Here is a 14,755-nt window from a genome sequence, read left to right on the forward strand (position 1 = left end):
TAATAGTCTTGTGAAATTTAAAGCAACTTTAAAACAAACAAAGAAACAAAAAAATCAACTTAGTTTTACTTTTGTTATTTCCCAAATGCCTGAGCAAAAGCAATACTTACACAATGTTTTTGGTTTTTCTTTTTTATTTTTTCACAACTTTCATATATGGTTCTAACTCACTGTGGAATACAAATTCCAAACACAGGAGACCACAGGAACTATCCAACCATGTAACCTAGTCTGATGCAACAAAGATCAGAAAACTTCATTCAGCTATTTCCATAACAAGAGTACACTCACCAATACAAAACCACTTCATCCTGTACTGTGAAACTCACTCTGAAAAGCTTGTGTAGATCTGTAGAACTCTACAGTTCTTTACAAATCTTAAAGATTTGCTTGAACTTACACTCTCCACATTTAATTACATATCTGAGGTACAAATTGAGATTAGAGGAAATCAGACATGGCTTTCCTCAGTATACAAGCCAAATAAGATTCATGGATCTATTGGGAGGTTTTTTTCACTACATTGGGGAAAGCTTTTTCGATCATAATCCAAGCTTCCTGTCCACACGAACTAAGCTTTGTTTTCCACGTTTCAAAAGCTTTAAGTCCTTTACACAAGACAAAAATTTAAAAAAAAAAAAAAAAAATCACCATACACAAAAAACACACAAAGCTCTGATTTAAGAAACTTATAGAGCAAACTTTGCACATTACAATCTGTAAACTTAAGATGTAAAGATGACATATAACCTCCCATTTATTTATACTTATATTTGAAATTACCTAAATAAGTAGCAGAGGATCCTTCAGAAAGTCTTCCTTTAATTAACCCCTTATTTGGCTAAAAGGGTGAGATCTCCTGCCTAATTCTAGTGGATAATATTTCTTCTCATTTAAAATACTCATTAGAAGGGAAAATTAAAAAAGAGCAAGTAAGCAAAACTCAACATTCTGCTTTAGCTTTATTTTTAGTGCAGGCTTCTCTGAGTTCTCTCTATTACAATGCCCTTTCAACCACTTACAAAAAGATTGGCTTGTCCTGAGTTGTTCCAGAAAAATCAAAAGCGAGAGTGTGAAAAGGCTTCCATAGGCAGTAAACATAAGGGTGATAATAGAAGCAATATAAAGGTGATAATTGACCTCAGTGGTCAATCTAGACTAATATTCTGTCTCTCATATTTACCTTTACAAATTATATAATGTTTAGAAAAGTTCCTAGTAAGTCATATCATATTAGACAAAATATTCCTAGCTATTCCATTACCTTATACTGACATATTATTTCAAAACAGTCCTTTGAAACCTGCAGTACGAATTCTTCCTATTACCCTGTTACTATCTTCATAGGTAGCATAAAGCCCTATCCTTATCAAAATATAATAATGCTTATAACTTTCCCATGTAAATATTTGCAGATTAACCCTCTCCTAAATTCAGCTGAAACAATTGTTTTTAAACAAATAATTAAGACACAGGGTTTTTTACATATGTATTAATTAGCATCCTGTGGTTTTGCTGCTTAAAATTTACAACAAATCAAATGGCTTTATTTCCTATCCTACATTTTAGAAGATAGTCTTCAAAATTCTAAGAGGTTGCAACATATAATTTTCTTATTCTTCTGAATGTCTTTACATAGAGATATGACAAATCTTAATTTTAATGACATATTGTGGAAGAGAAAGAAACCACTAACACTTGACTTTGTAGACTTCCAGTGACTACAGCCCCATTAGACCTTTCTTGTAATTGATATCTGCCATGTGTATGTAATAAGGTGCCTCTGTAACAGGTCTTCAAACAATCATCCTCCCTGATACAAACAGTAATCGCTACAGTGCCATGAGTTGAGGTTAAATGTACTGTATGTGTGCAACTTTATGGTATGCTAATTGGAAAGCAGGTGAATATAAATAAGCAGAGAGGGTGCACAATATTATAGAGGTGGAGGAAGGAAGAGTATGAGTTCTAAATGCCAGATAAAAATGCTGAACCTCCTTTCTCAGATCTGCATCCTTTGTATCATGTAACAGCCTTGATTGGATGAAGCCTTACATTACAGTGTGAAAAGTATTTGAAATTCTATTTTAAATTGTATAAGGCGTCAAAAGGAAGCAGAGCTGTTGGTTTTGATATTATTTCTGTGCCTTTTGACTAGAAGAGTCTTAACATTATTACTATTACTTCATTTATCTGAAATCCTCTGAAAGTTCTTTTGCTCTCTATTTCAGCACTTTTGCCTTTTTTGACCTTTTATAGAGTTGTCTGTATCTTCCCTTTCACAATACATTCATGTAAAGATGACGGTGAAACTCTTCTGCTCACCACAGGATGTTGTTACTGACAATTATAATTAGTGTGCTATCACGACCACTGAAAGAAAGAACATGCTACAGCCCCACCATGGGTTGTTGCCTCTTCAATTGCTTATACTGTTGTTCTTGAAATCTTGTTAAAATTATACTTAATGACTGCTGTTTAAATTCGTTTATCATGAAACCTTATACACACAGGTTATTCACCCATTTAGTTTGCCATCTCAATTCCATCATCCTTCTTCTTCATTAGCTGCCTGTTAACAGGAATTTTGCCTGCTACCGTAATTCATTCCTTACACTATTATAACTTTATTACAGAAATATAGATATTACATCTAGGGGTTGGGGTTTTTTTCCTCCTTTATGATACAAGAGGAGTACATTTTGTATTGTCCCCATTGTTTTTCAATGTTTTTAGAATACTGGCTTTAATTGTCTTCTGATCAATACTGAGATTAAATGGAATCACACGTTTCATCAATGTTTATTTCTGTGCTGAACAGACCAGCTATTCACTTTTAAATATTTTTAGTTTTGCAGGTTAGAATGAAAGGGAATGCTCACAACTTACCATACATGAATTTTTCTAACTATTATGCACATACTTTAAAGAGAACCATGCAGTATTACTTATGAGTTGTCTTATCTGCAGTCATTCTGCTACACAAGTAACTTCACAGACACAAGCTCCACTCAAGGTAGTTTTACTGAGTAACAGACTGAAGCAGAGGGGAGCACTGAATTCAGGGATAAAGCTCACTCATGAACATATATAGACTATACTGATGCCAGCTGCATCCATGACCAAGCCAAAGGTCTTTGGAAAATTGGGGTTTTAGCACCCCACACCTCAAGAAACAATCCATTACATGACGAAGAAGAGCCTCACTTGACATCCTCTAAAGTACCAGTCTTTCTTTGCTATTCTTTACCTTCTGTATATGCAAAAGGCAAAAAAAAATGAAACTCTCCCCAACCAAACATACTGGCCAGCTCCCCTACAATATTTTACCTGATTCAGTAAATCCTCAGAAGTTTTTGCAACTACAACCATAAGCAATTGCCTCTTTTATTGATAAATGATGATTCATTTTCTTCACATTGTGCATCAAAAGTTCAAAGATACTGAACAGGACATAGCTATAGCCAGAAATAAATTTCTGGACATAACAGCTTTTCAAACATATGCCTCCTTTCTCCCATATGCATGCTAGACCCCTACATATTTAACTTTTGTTTTGAATGGCTGATACTATATTCACGCAAGGAGCTCTGCCATTGTCAGGCTACATGCTGATATCAATATAGGGTTTCTTACTGTAGCACTTACTAGTGAATTTCAAATATACTGAATGTAATATTATTATAAAGGGACCGCATGCATCCAAGCAAAGAGAATGTGTTTAGCCTAGCATTTCCCATAAACACATATATATAAATACACAGACAGAGGGTAGAATTTTCTGGTTCTGTGCAGGCAATAGTACACAGCTTACCCTCACCAGAAGGCAGGCAGAGATCCTGCTTGGTGCATTCTCTCATGGAGCATATGCTGCCTCTGTCCTCCACAAGTAAGTGAATCCCCTTTACCCATATCTTCACACACCCCAAACAATATGTCAGAATTGTACTATGGTGTAGAAACACCATAGTAAATGGTGTTTCTGAACTCAGTTGTATGACATCATAGAGAGAAACTCCCTAAAAACATTCTCTTCTTCTGATGCTGCCATAGTGAATGCCTATAAGCTTAAGCATGCAAGCGACTTGTTTCTGATGCCACCCTACGCTCATGGGATAGTCAAGCCAAGAGGCATACTTTGACTATTCACATGCCAAGATGAAGAAAATCGATTTCAGTGCCCAACGGAAGAAATTACTGCTACAGAAGGTGACTCACCACTACAAGTTGTTCCATTATCATGTAGTCTTGGAAGGCATCCTACAAAAATTAAGCGTGGAGTATGAGCTGGTAAGCTACAAATAACCTGGGGTAATATAAAAGGTATTTAAAGGAGCTAAATTTTAAACCAGGTAAAATTTGCCTATGCATATTTGCTCTGATATATGGTTTAGGTAAGATGCTGTTTGTCTAATGCTGAAGGACGATGATTTTTACGCCAAATTGTTGATGCAATGCAAAGAAGATTCATGTCAAGTTGGCACTGCTGACAGTGGAGGGTAGGGTTATTCATTGAGGAAAACGGTCTAATAATCACTCACAATATTCCAAGAATATGCCTTTCTTCAGAAATCAGCACGTTCATTTAAAGGAAGCCTGACTTACTACACACATAAAATTTTTAGGGGCCGAGACAGAATCTCAGCTGAAGAACTGCAGTCTATCCCAGACTCAATCATGTGTAAATGGCTCTGCAAGCAGAAAAGAAAGAAGGCAGAGAAGCAAAAACATAGCAGTAAAACATTGATGGTTTCATTCATGCTATATTTAACAGGCACGCGCTCAAGTGAGCTAAGGAAAGCACACTCCAGCATGGACATAGTCACTACCCTCATAGGGATGCTAAATATTCGAAATAAATAGCAACATGAACATGCTAGTAGTCATCTGACTAATCTTAACTGGGATTTATAGAAGCTAATTCCTTATAAAAGTCAGGATCAAAGGTGGAAAGCAAAACAGCAAAGTGAGACTGTAATTAGTTGATAAACAGTTAACCCATCCATATACAATTAAACACTCAGTATTGATAAATGTCACAAAAGCACCTTATGCCTATTTTTTTTTCCTCTTTAATGCCCCAGTTGCTGGATGAAGTAATCCTGGGGGTTGGAAACAAGCAAACTTACTGATTTTTATAGCCACATCTTAAAAATCAGTTGCTATGAACTCAGCTGTAGAGAAATCAAGACTCAAAATTCACCAACAGAAAATAAATTAGTTTTCAGGCCTTACTTGTGACATATGGATGCACGGTAAAACTAAACGTATGCTAAATTAAGATTAGAATTTTAAGTAAACAAAACAAAAAATAAGAATTATTCTGTACAGCAGGAAGGCAAAATAAGGACAATGAAAAGACAAAAGAAAAACTCTTTGATGCAAATGTTAAAAAAGTGAAATAAACAAAAGAAGTATCTGCTTTAGTAACATCATTCTTTCTGAAATACTCGCATGATGTCTGTGATACAGCTTTTTTAAGAAGGTTTCTTATTAGTACTTTCTCACTTTTCCTGACTTCGCAGACTGAAGCACACTTTCTCAGTCGTAGGATCAGGGAACAACACATTGGGGAGTATTGGAATAAGTCTGGGAAGCAGCTGGAAAAACACAGGGAAGTCAGCTGGAGGTAAAGCTACATTAGGAGACTGAACAGCCTCATTAGTAGGCAAAATGCACCTTTGATTAAAACTTCTACTTACTATTTCACTGTTTTTGTGCAATTTAATTATAGCAACACTCTCTGCATGATAAATGCTTTGTGAACACTAATAAAAGACAAACTCCGCTGCACAAAACCTTAGAGTCTGAAGACTGACAAGTTGACAGAGTCGAGTAGCCCTGAAGCTTGTATGTTGTAGTTGGAAAGAATCACAGCTTATAGACAAATTAAGTCCAAACACACCCATCCCTTCACAACACCTAATAACATTTAATCATTGTTCAAAGAGATGTTGAAACAAAGTCTCCTTTATAAGGGAGAAAGGCAAACCATTGATGTCAGCAATATTTTAAACAAAACACAAATGAGAAAGGAACCTATAAAATTAATCCAAAAGCCAGTAAACTCTGTTTCAGAGAAGCTTACTATCACACTTAATTCTTGCACATAAAAACTGCAGAACAGAATTTTGGTCCAGATTTCCAAATCTCAGTATGACTTCTAAGACAGTAGCAACAGCACTGCACATGTAAAGTTTTTATGTACATGTATTTGTATCCTCATGCATACACAAATACAGCTTTTGCTTCCATACCTGACACAAGGTGACAAACATTGAAATTCTGTCCCCTATCAACATAATTGATATTTGAACAGGTTTAAAAACAAATAAGGCTACCCTGAGTCCAAGGTAAAATATAGAATTTATACAAACTATTTGATATTCAGCATTAAAAATCATACATTTATTTGAACTACATATGTTTCCAATATGTCTCTAATAGATATTTACGTACGAAGGAAGAGGGATTTTAATTACATTACTTTGACATTGTGTTATACAAAATGTAATGCCAAGTTCAAGACTGTGACATAAAATTGGTGACACCATAGCCTGTGGATTCAGTATTTTACTTCTCCTATTTAATGTTTTAGTCACTGAACAGGTTTAGCATGCCTCCCCTTGGGAAATGAACTGTTTTTTCCATAGTTGCTACCACCAAATGTGGTGCACAAGACACATTAGAGAAGAATTTGTGCATTATGCAACCAACACCTCTACAGCTTTACACTTTTTTCCATCATACATCACATTAAAACAGTGTCCCTGTAGTTCACTAAGTATCCAAGTACAACAGGAAAACACAATACCTGACACTAACCAACATTTTGCCAACAGCTGTTCATAACCATCTAGTTTTTGTATTCCATTCCAGATTAAAATGTAAGTGAACCTAAGAGCTCACCTTGCCTCTGCATTATATCCTTCAACCAGCACAACAGCATTATATACACCAGGTGTTAAGAGCAAAAAGCCAACGGTTCAATATCCTGTTCAAAGACATCTGACATTTTTAATTATTCAAAGTTTCTTTTAAGGTCAACTAAACTAGACCCAAGATTGAAGTCAATGGAACAATATCCATTAAAGAAAGACATAATAACAGGGACAAAATAATTAATCTGCTACTAAGATGTATGATTTTTATCTAGGTATAAGATTTTTTTGAGCATATGAGCTCATGTCCATTTCAACTTTTCCCATTCTAAATGCTAAATGTGCAGCATCCATTTATTTTGAAGTAATAATAATTTGATATCTCCAAAAGTTCTAAAATAGTGTATTTTTTAGTTTTCCATAAAATACAACTTGAACTGATTTATTAATCATGTTAGTTACTACATTGCTATATTAGCTATGTATACATTAAAATTTCAAATTAAGCACTCAGAATGAAAAATAATATACAGATTTCTTTCCTAAACAGCACTGAGGCGTTTGGGCATGAAAATACAAAGGAAGACGATGACAAATTAGGACCTGTTCTCAATGTCTTTCAGACACTAACAGGTTAAAAACAACTGCCTATACTATCTCCTCACAGGTTAATTCATGCATAGAGGACAGAATAATCTATTCATTCGCTCTCATGCAGCAAATTAATAGACCAAGCAACAAGAGGCATTTGCATCTTTCTAGAACTAGCAGATTATTTGGCCCAAAGTATAAATTCCTCCTGAGAAATCACTGAGATCAAAGGTACCTGATAAGAAATCCTATGTGGTCTTGCACTACCTTATTAATATTTCCTAGTAGTTCTCTGCTTCCATGTAATAAAACACATCTTTTCTGGGTTTCCTACCAGCTAAACTCACTTCAACCTCACCTCAGAATCCTCAAGAGCAAAGAAAGCTCAATTCGTGTTTATCACTGTCTTTAAACTTCCTGTTTAGTTCACATTCCTCCTCCACCATACCAGAGGAACTTGTAGGTTTGATTTCAACCTTTCTAATGTGAGAAACCACCCCGAATGCACTTTTAGCACAGGTACAACATTCTCAAAGGATTATCTGAGCAGCCATTCCATGATGGGGTTAATCCCAACTACCCAACCTTTCAGAACACGCCAAACCCAGGGCAGCAAAGGATCTTAAACTTTTAAAACTATCTAATTCAATTCTAGCGATAGCAACCCAAATTAGCAACCCATTTCTGTGTGCTAGAAAAACTACGCAACTTGGGCCCTGAAGTGACTCTCACCATGCCCAGGCAGTGCACAGGGAGCTTACACAATATTTCTGAAGCATTGCAAGCACCCTCCTAGTATTCAGGTGCTTCCTCATAGGTGAACAACTCAATACTTAGGATGGGATAATCACAGAATTCCTTGCTGGTCAAGTAATAACCACATGTTGCATCCTACACAGAACACATAGGAGTTATGCAACTCCTCACAAACAAGGCCATGCCTAGCTCCTGTTAAAAGCCTGTCAGCCTGTAACAATGGAATTATTTTACCACTTTACCACTTTCCTACGCACCACTCTCTTTCATGTCAGAATTGATTTTATATAGATGATGGATCCAATACATCTCAAAAGTATGAGTATATTTGGCCTTCTAAAGATCAGGGCACTCTAAAGAACAAAGGATTCTATAAGTAGCATTTTCTTAACTAATTTATCATTTTTACAATGCGCTTCATGTTTCCCCATCACTACCTTACCAGATTCTACCGAACCAGCCAAAGAAAATTTGCACTCAAAAGACATGGAATGAGGTTCAGAATAAGTTACTGAATATTTGTCCACATTTAGAGATATCCAGAGCCTGGATTTCAATTAATTTGCTAAAAACCTACGATACAGGTACAAAAAAATGTACATCTTTGTTCACAATTTAATCCCATACACTTCCTCCCAAAATTTCCAGAAGTAAACCACTGAGAACATGTATTTAGCCCATTTTAACTTTCAGTCCTGCGAGATTTTCATATGACAAATACTGCCAAAGCAAGTAACAAATGATTTGAGTAAATTTCTGAACTCTGTGTATTTAGTTCAAGTGAAGCACGGTAATCACATGTTCGTGCCACCCATCATTATTTAGCACACTAAATACAATATTTGCAGGTGAAGATGTAGAAATTATTTTTACAACTTTTTGGGGTGATTATGCACACTTAACTGCACACCTTGCATTGCAGTCATTTCCCGGCTAGAGACGTTTGGTGAATTTACGCCCAAAGCAATCCAAATTGCGTCTCCCATCTTTGATATTTTTGTTTGCAATACTTGTAGTACGTTGGCCTCCTGCACTCATGCAATTTCTTACCCTCTGCTCACCTTAGACACATAACAGCAAAGACTCTCTGTTCTATGTCAGAGGCTCCTGAAGCTGCCACCTTTTCCCAACGGCATAGCGCTATGACTTTTGCATTTATTCACGGCGCTCAGCTGTGACCCTAACAGACTGTATCTACAGAGAGACAGTAAAAGTAAGCAAGGCACTGGCATAACAAAAGCCATAAAAATTTGCCAGCACTGGGATGCTCTTACACCAGAACCCGGCATTCTGGCAATGTTTGCAAATGCCCTGGTAATGCTAGGGTTTTTTTCCTGTTAATTCTATACTTATTTAGGTATCATTCACACTGACACATTAGCTGACAAAATGCTAACCCTTGTAGTCTCCAAGTAACAACCAGCAAACGCAGCTTGTCTGCTATAACACTGCAAGTAGATAAACCAGTCATTTAAAGCTTGCGTCATATAATGCCCCTTTAATGCAGTCAAGCCAAATTGAAGTGACTTCAGATCCAAAAACCCCTCTAGAAGCTGATGACACGCCTCAGGAAGAATTCCTTGCTGATAATGGCAAAGCCCAGCTCTACAGTTACCTCTGTTAGGTGTAAACAGCATATATTTCCTTCTGTGGTCACTGAAGCTTTTCTCTGTAACTGACAAACACAAAACAAAAGCTATTTTCTGAAAAACATCACTGCTACTCTCATGCATGAAAAGCAGTGCTTAAATATTATTTTTGATACAAAGTATAATGCATCAATCATAAATCTTGGGATAACACAATGCCATGCTTCCCTTTAATGACATTTTTTGTACTGCATTCATTTCAGTTTTCTGAGCTGTTTTTTTTTTTTTTTTAATTTAGCATCATGAAGTAGTAACTATAGTAGTAGTAACTATAAGCTTTTAGTAAAACTGATGGAACTTTAAAAGCGAAATTTAACACTGTCATGCATAGCATAGTAATTTTACAGAACTAGCTTGCTCAATTTCAATACTATTTCAATTGATAATTTGGCTACAAAATAATTATTTGAGTTTTCTGATGTGAATCTAAGATGATGTTATATTTATACAGATATCTTTTTGCATATCTGCAGATACCTGGCCTTCTTATTACCCTGCCTAATGATTTTTGCGTTTTGAGATCTGCAGCCAGCAAAGCAGACCCATGGAAAGAGGCATACCAACACCAAACTGACACTATCAAACTGAACTTAAATATCCTAAAAGGCAGAGTTTGGTCCACATGTGGTCTTCCCTGTAAGAAGACAAAGCCCATCTTGTCATCCTATAAAGTTTTGTGAGATATAAGTCAATTCTGTTTTACTTGACAGGTGTTGTGAACAAGGTAGGGAGTGAAAAGGAGGATCAAACAGCCCATCTTTTAATTCACTGATATGCTAAAAGTAGAGGGAAAAAAGTTGTAGGAAGGGAGATGAAGGGATGATACCTTTGATAAAGTACAAACTAAACATGTATCACAGTGAATGCAGAGAACTATCTCTAGAGAAATTTTATTTTAGGTCATGGTCCGGTACATCCTGGGGAACATAGCCCAAACTGTGTATGAAGTTACTACCCAGAACAATGAAGTTAGACTACATGTGTACTTTTTATCTACTTAAGCTTTGCTATGCTGTCAGACTGTTCATTTCTAAGCAATAATTAATCATAGCTTAGATGTAACTTGGTTCCACTGAGGCAGTACAGGTCTATACTCAGAACAGTATTTAAAGCACTAATACTAATGATATTAAAAGGTAAGTTTTGTCTTTAATCATAATTAGCAGAGGTTGTGCCTTATGTCACTAGGTACTGCTTCAAATCAGCTGCACAGCTAGGGAATGTAACAAAAGTCCTGACTACAATAGCTACTAAACAGTATTCCCAGACAGAGTTTAGAGGACAGCTCAGACTGCAGTGGATATATAGTTTTGGACAGCTATACGCAAACATTGTGAAATGCATCACTAGAACAGTTTCCATCCATGCCTGTAAAAGCAGGCCACATGTTCCTCTTCTCATTTCAAAGTTAGAACAGTACTGATTTCAACACCACCACCCCCCAAATATATTCATGTGTACACAATATTTCATCTCAGATTTTACTTCAGTTTGGTCTATGCACATTTTAAATAAATTAAGATGAAATAAATCTATTTTATTGTATTACTTTGTGCCACCTCTATGAAATAACGCTCATCTTTGTATTTTTGTAAGGGATGTTGACATGCCTGAAAATGGTGCATGAAGTATAATCTTTGAGGATTGCACTGCTAGGAAAATAAATCTAAGCCTATGTTTCAAGCTCAGAATGGCACCACTTTTGATTGAAATGCCTCTGAAACATCCATTCCAATACAGCTATGCTGTAAAATTCATATATTTGATCACTAGTGTAGCTGTAACAAAACTAGTGACTAGTAGCTTTGTTTTCTAAACATCTGTTCATCTCTTGCAAGCATAAAACATTCCCATGAAATAAATTACATGCAATCCTGCAGTTTCAGAAAGGAGTACTTTGAACATGCAGTAGGAAAAATCAAGTTACAAAGAAGGCCTGGTCACACTGATCACAAAACCAAAACGAAGCTTAATGTTTATTGATAGCAAAAACTCTTCTTGTGGAGGAATTTTATTCATCACAGGTCTTGGTTAAGTTTAAGGTATAGTATCCCTGACAAAATAGTCATATTTCTCTTCTTGTTTCTTGCCTGCATTCCAAGACCCAGGAAAACTCCCAAGTTGAGTCCTAACAGAACAATGGAAAATTAATTATCCCAAACCAATAAAACTGCTTCTTGCAATATCAAAGCTGAATGTTTAATGAAAAAAAGTAAACGTGATTGGTTGAGAATGTCAACATTAAAGTCTCATTATCTAAAACCAAAGTTAACTAATATCCTCTTCATCTTTTTATGATCACAACAAAGCTTTACACAAATCCGCAAAATTTGTGGCAGAATAAGAAAGATCTGTTATGATGAAGAAATTAACATATTTTTGAATACGAATTTATAATAGTTCTCAGCTTCAACTTTAACAGCACACTGGTAACTCCAGAAATCATAAGAACAAAGAGAGGTAATAATAACACTTAGTGAAAAGGACAAGAATATATTTAACTGTCAACTTCCCAATTCACTCCAGATCTACCATATTTTGCACTGTAGGAATAAAGTTACACTTATTTGTATCAAATTTTATTAAATCTTTGTTCAGCATGCAGGTACACAGATCACAAGAGAAATGGCTGAGTCACCACGAGCACATGAATCTCCATTATAAAGACTACCACTTCAAATAGAGTGGTCAGTGGCATTTTTCTCTGCTTAATACAATAACATAAAGCTCATTCAGGTATATTTAGCCAATGCTTCTATGGTTTTCAAGTGAGGTTAAGTGAGAGGTACAGGCCAACACCCAACTGCTCAAAGTTCAAGTCAAGTTGACATTATATTGGCCAGGTTGGACAGAGCCTTGGGTGACATGATTTAGTGTGAGGTGTCCCTGGCCCATGGCAGGGGGGTTGGAACTAGATGATCTTGAGGTCCTTTCCAACCCTAACTATTCTATGATACTATATTACATCCTGACCCAAGCCAGGAAAACATCAGTTTTACCATAAACTTCAACAAGGCCATAACTGAAACTCAATTAACCATACAGAGAATATCAGAATTCTTTGATAAGGAAATATTTTTTTTCAGTAGCACCTAGTTAGCTAAGAATTTTGATAGTTACATGTTGCTAGTCCATGGCATATGTACTTGTAAATATCTAAACTCAAGTCCCATCTCATGTTTCAAGATAACAGTTTAAAAAGCCAGTAAAACTTTGTAAACCAGTTTAACATTCCTCAGAATTTCACTGTGAACTCTGCTTATTGTATATAATGTGCACTGGGAACAAAATGTATCATCTACTGTGATTTTATTTACTTCTGTACACTTATATAGCAAATTTGAACTCTTTTATTACACTGCAGCCTTGCAAAGTATATTATCATATTTCATTATCTAGCACACAGGCAAATGTGTCTTATGAACAATGCTCTATTATTGTAATGAATTCTGAACACCTAGTATAAAATTGCCAACATTATAAAATAATGTAAAAATAACTGCACAGTCAAATGTCTACTACAAAGGAATGGAGTTTAACATTCACATTTTCATTCTAAAGTTTGTCAACGAGAATTTAATATGTTTCAATGACAAAGTGTACTTCCATTATCTCATTAGACTTTATTACACAGATAGTCAAAAAAATAGGGGAGTAACAATCCAGTGATGTAGATATGGTCCAATGAACTTTTATATTTGAACAATGGATCCCAATAGTTATGAGTTTGAAAGCTACAGAATGACTATGTTTTGCAGTCATGACTGTTGACTCTGCTCAATATTTCTTCTCCTTTACTTCAGCAAGAACCCCACTAGGTCTTTTCATTTTGTTTCCTCCCACCACCTATAGTCATCACCATTTACAACACTAAAAGCACTTTTCATAAACTCTCTATTTATAGTATTCAAAAGCAGTAATCAATTATCATGGTCCTCGTATTTACTTGCAGAAAACAGATAAATGAAGAAATAAAACTGTAGAAAACAGATTGATATTATGTACTCCTAAAATCAAGTGTGCTCAGCTTTTATTAGGTTGAGTGACATTTTGTATGTAGGCCACAGTTTCACAGGTAAGATTTATGTGTAACATAAGAAAAGGAAAAGCATGATGTGAACAGAACTAATGAGAGAAAGATACAATTATTTAAGTGAGATGGAGAACAATATTCACCAGAAATATCAGTACTGAATGAATTGCGGAACAATATTTCAGATCTACATTTTATGGGGAAAAAAAAAGTATTTATTCTGGGATAATGAATTTCATAGGAGAGACTATTTTATTAATAATGGATGTTCAGATGGAATCAGATACAGTAGGTGGAAATAACACAGAATCATGTCTTGTCAAATGTGTGATTAATTTTGCACTACAAGTATTGATTTGACAGAACACCTTTTTTTTTTTTTTTACCTGTTCATAGCCATTTAAGCGTAATGGACTTCTTTATTATCCAAATGTTATTCCTTTGTTTAAGCTTTTCATTTGAAAGCACTTTGATGCATTTATAACTAGTTACCAATTCTCTGGATCTTTATATGTGCATTATGTTCTAAGTTTACTCCTCCTCTTTTCAAGTCTATTAGCGTCAATTAGGCTTGCAAAGACATGCAAGTCTGACAGGCAAACTTTGATAAAATGCTCGGGCTGATCAACCAAAGACAATGCTACAGCATTTGTTTCCAATAAATGACTGCATTTAATAAACATTTCCTTGAATTTTACTTTTTTTTACCATATTAGTGCATATAATTACTTTTATTAATGCCACAAAACTACTATCCATTGTGATGTACACATCACTTAGGCATCATTAATAGTTTGCATGCACTTGTGAGTTAAAGAAATGGTTGGACTTAGGGATAAACTGTA

The sequence above is a fragment of the Psittacula echo genome, assembly GCF_963264785.1.
Source record: "Psittacula echo genome assembly, chromosome: Z".
Taxonomy (NCBI): Eukaryota; Metazoa; Chordata; class Aves; order Psittaciformes; family Psittacidae; genus Psittacula; species Psittacula echo.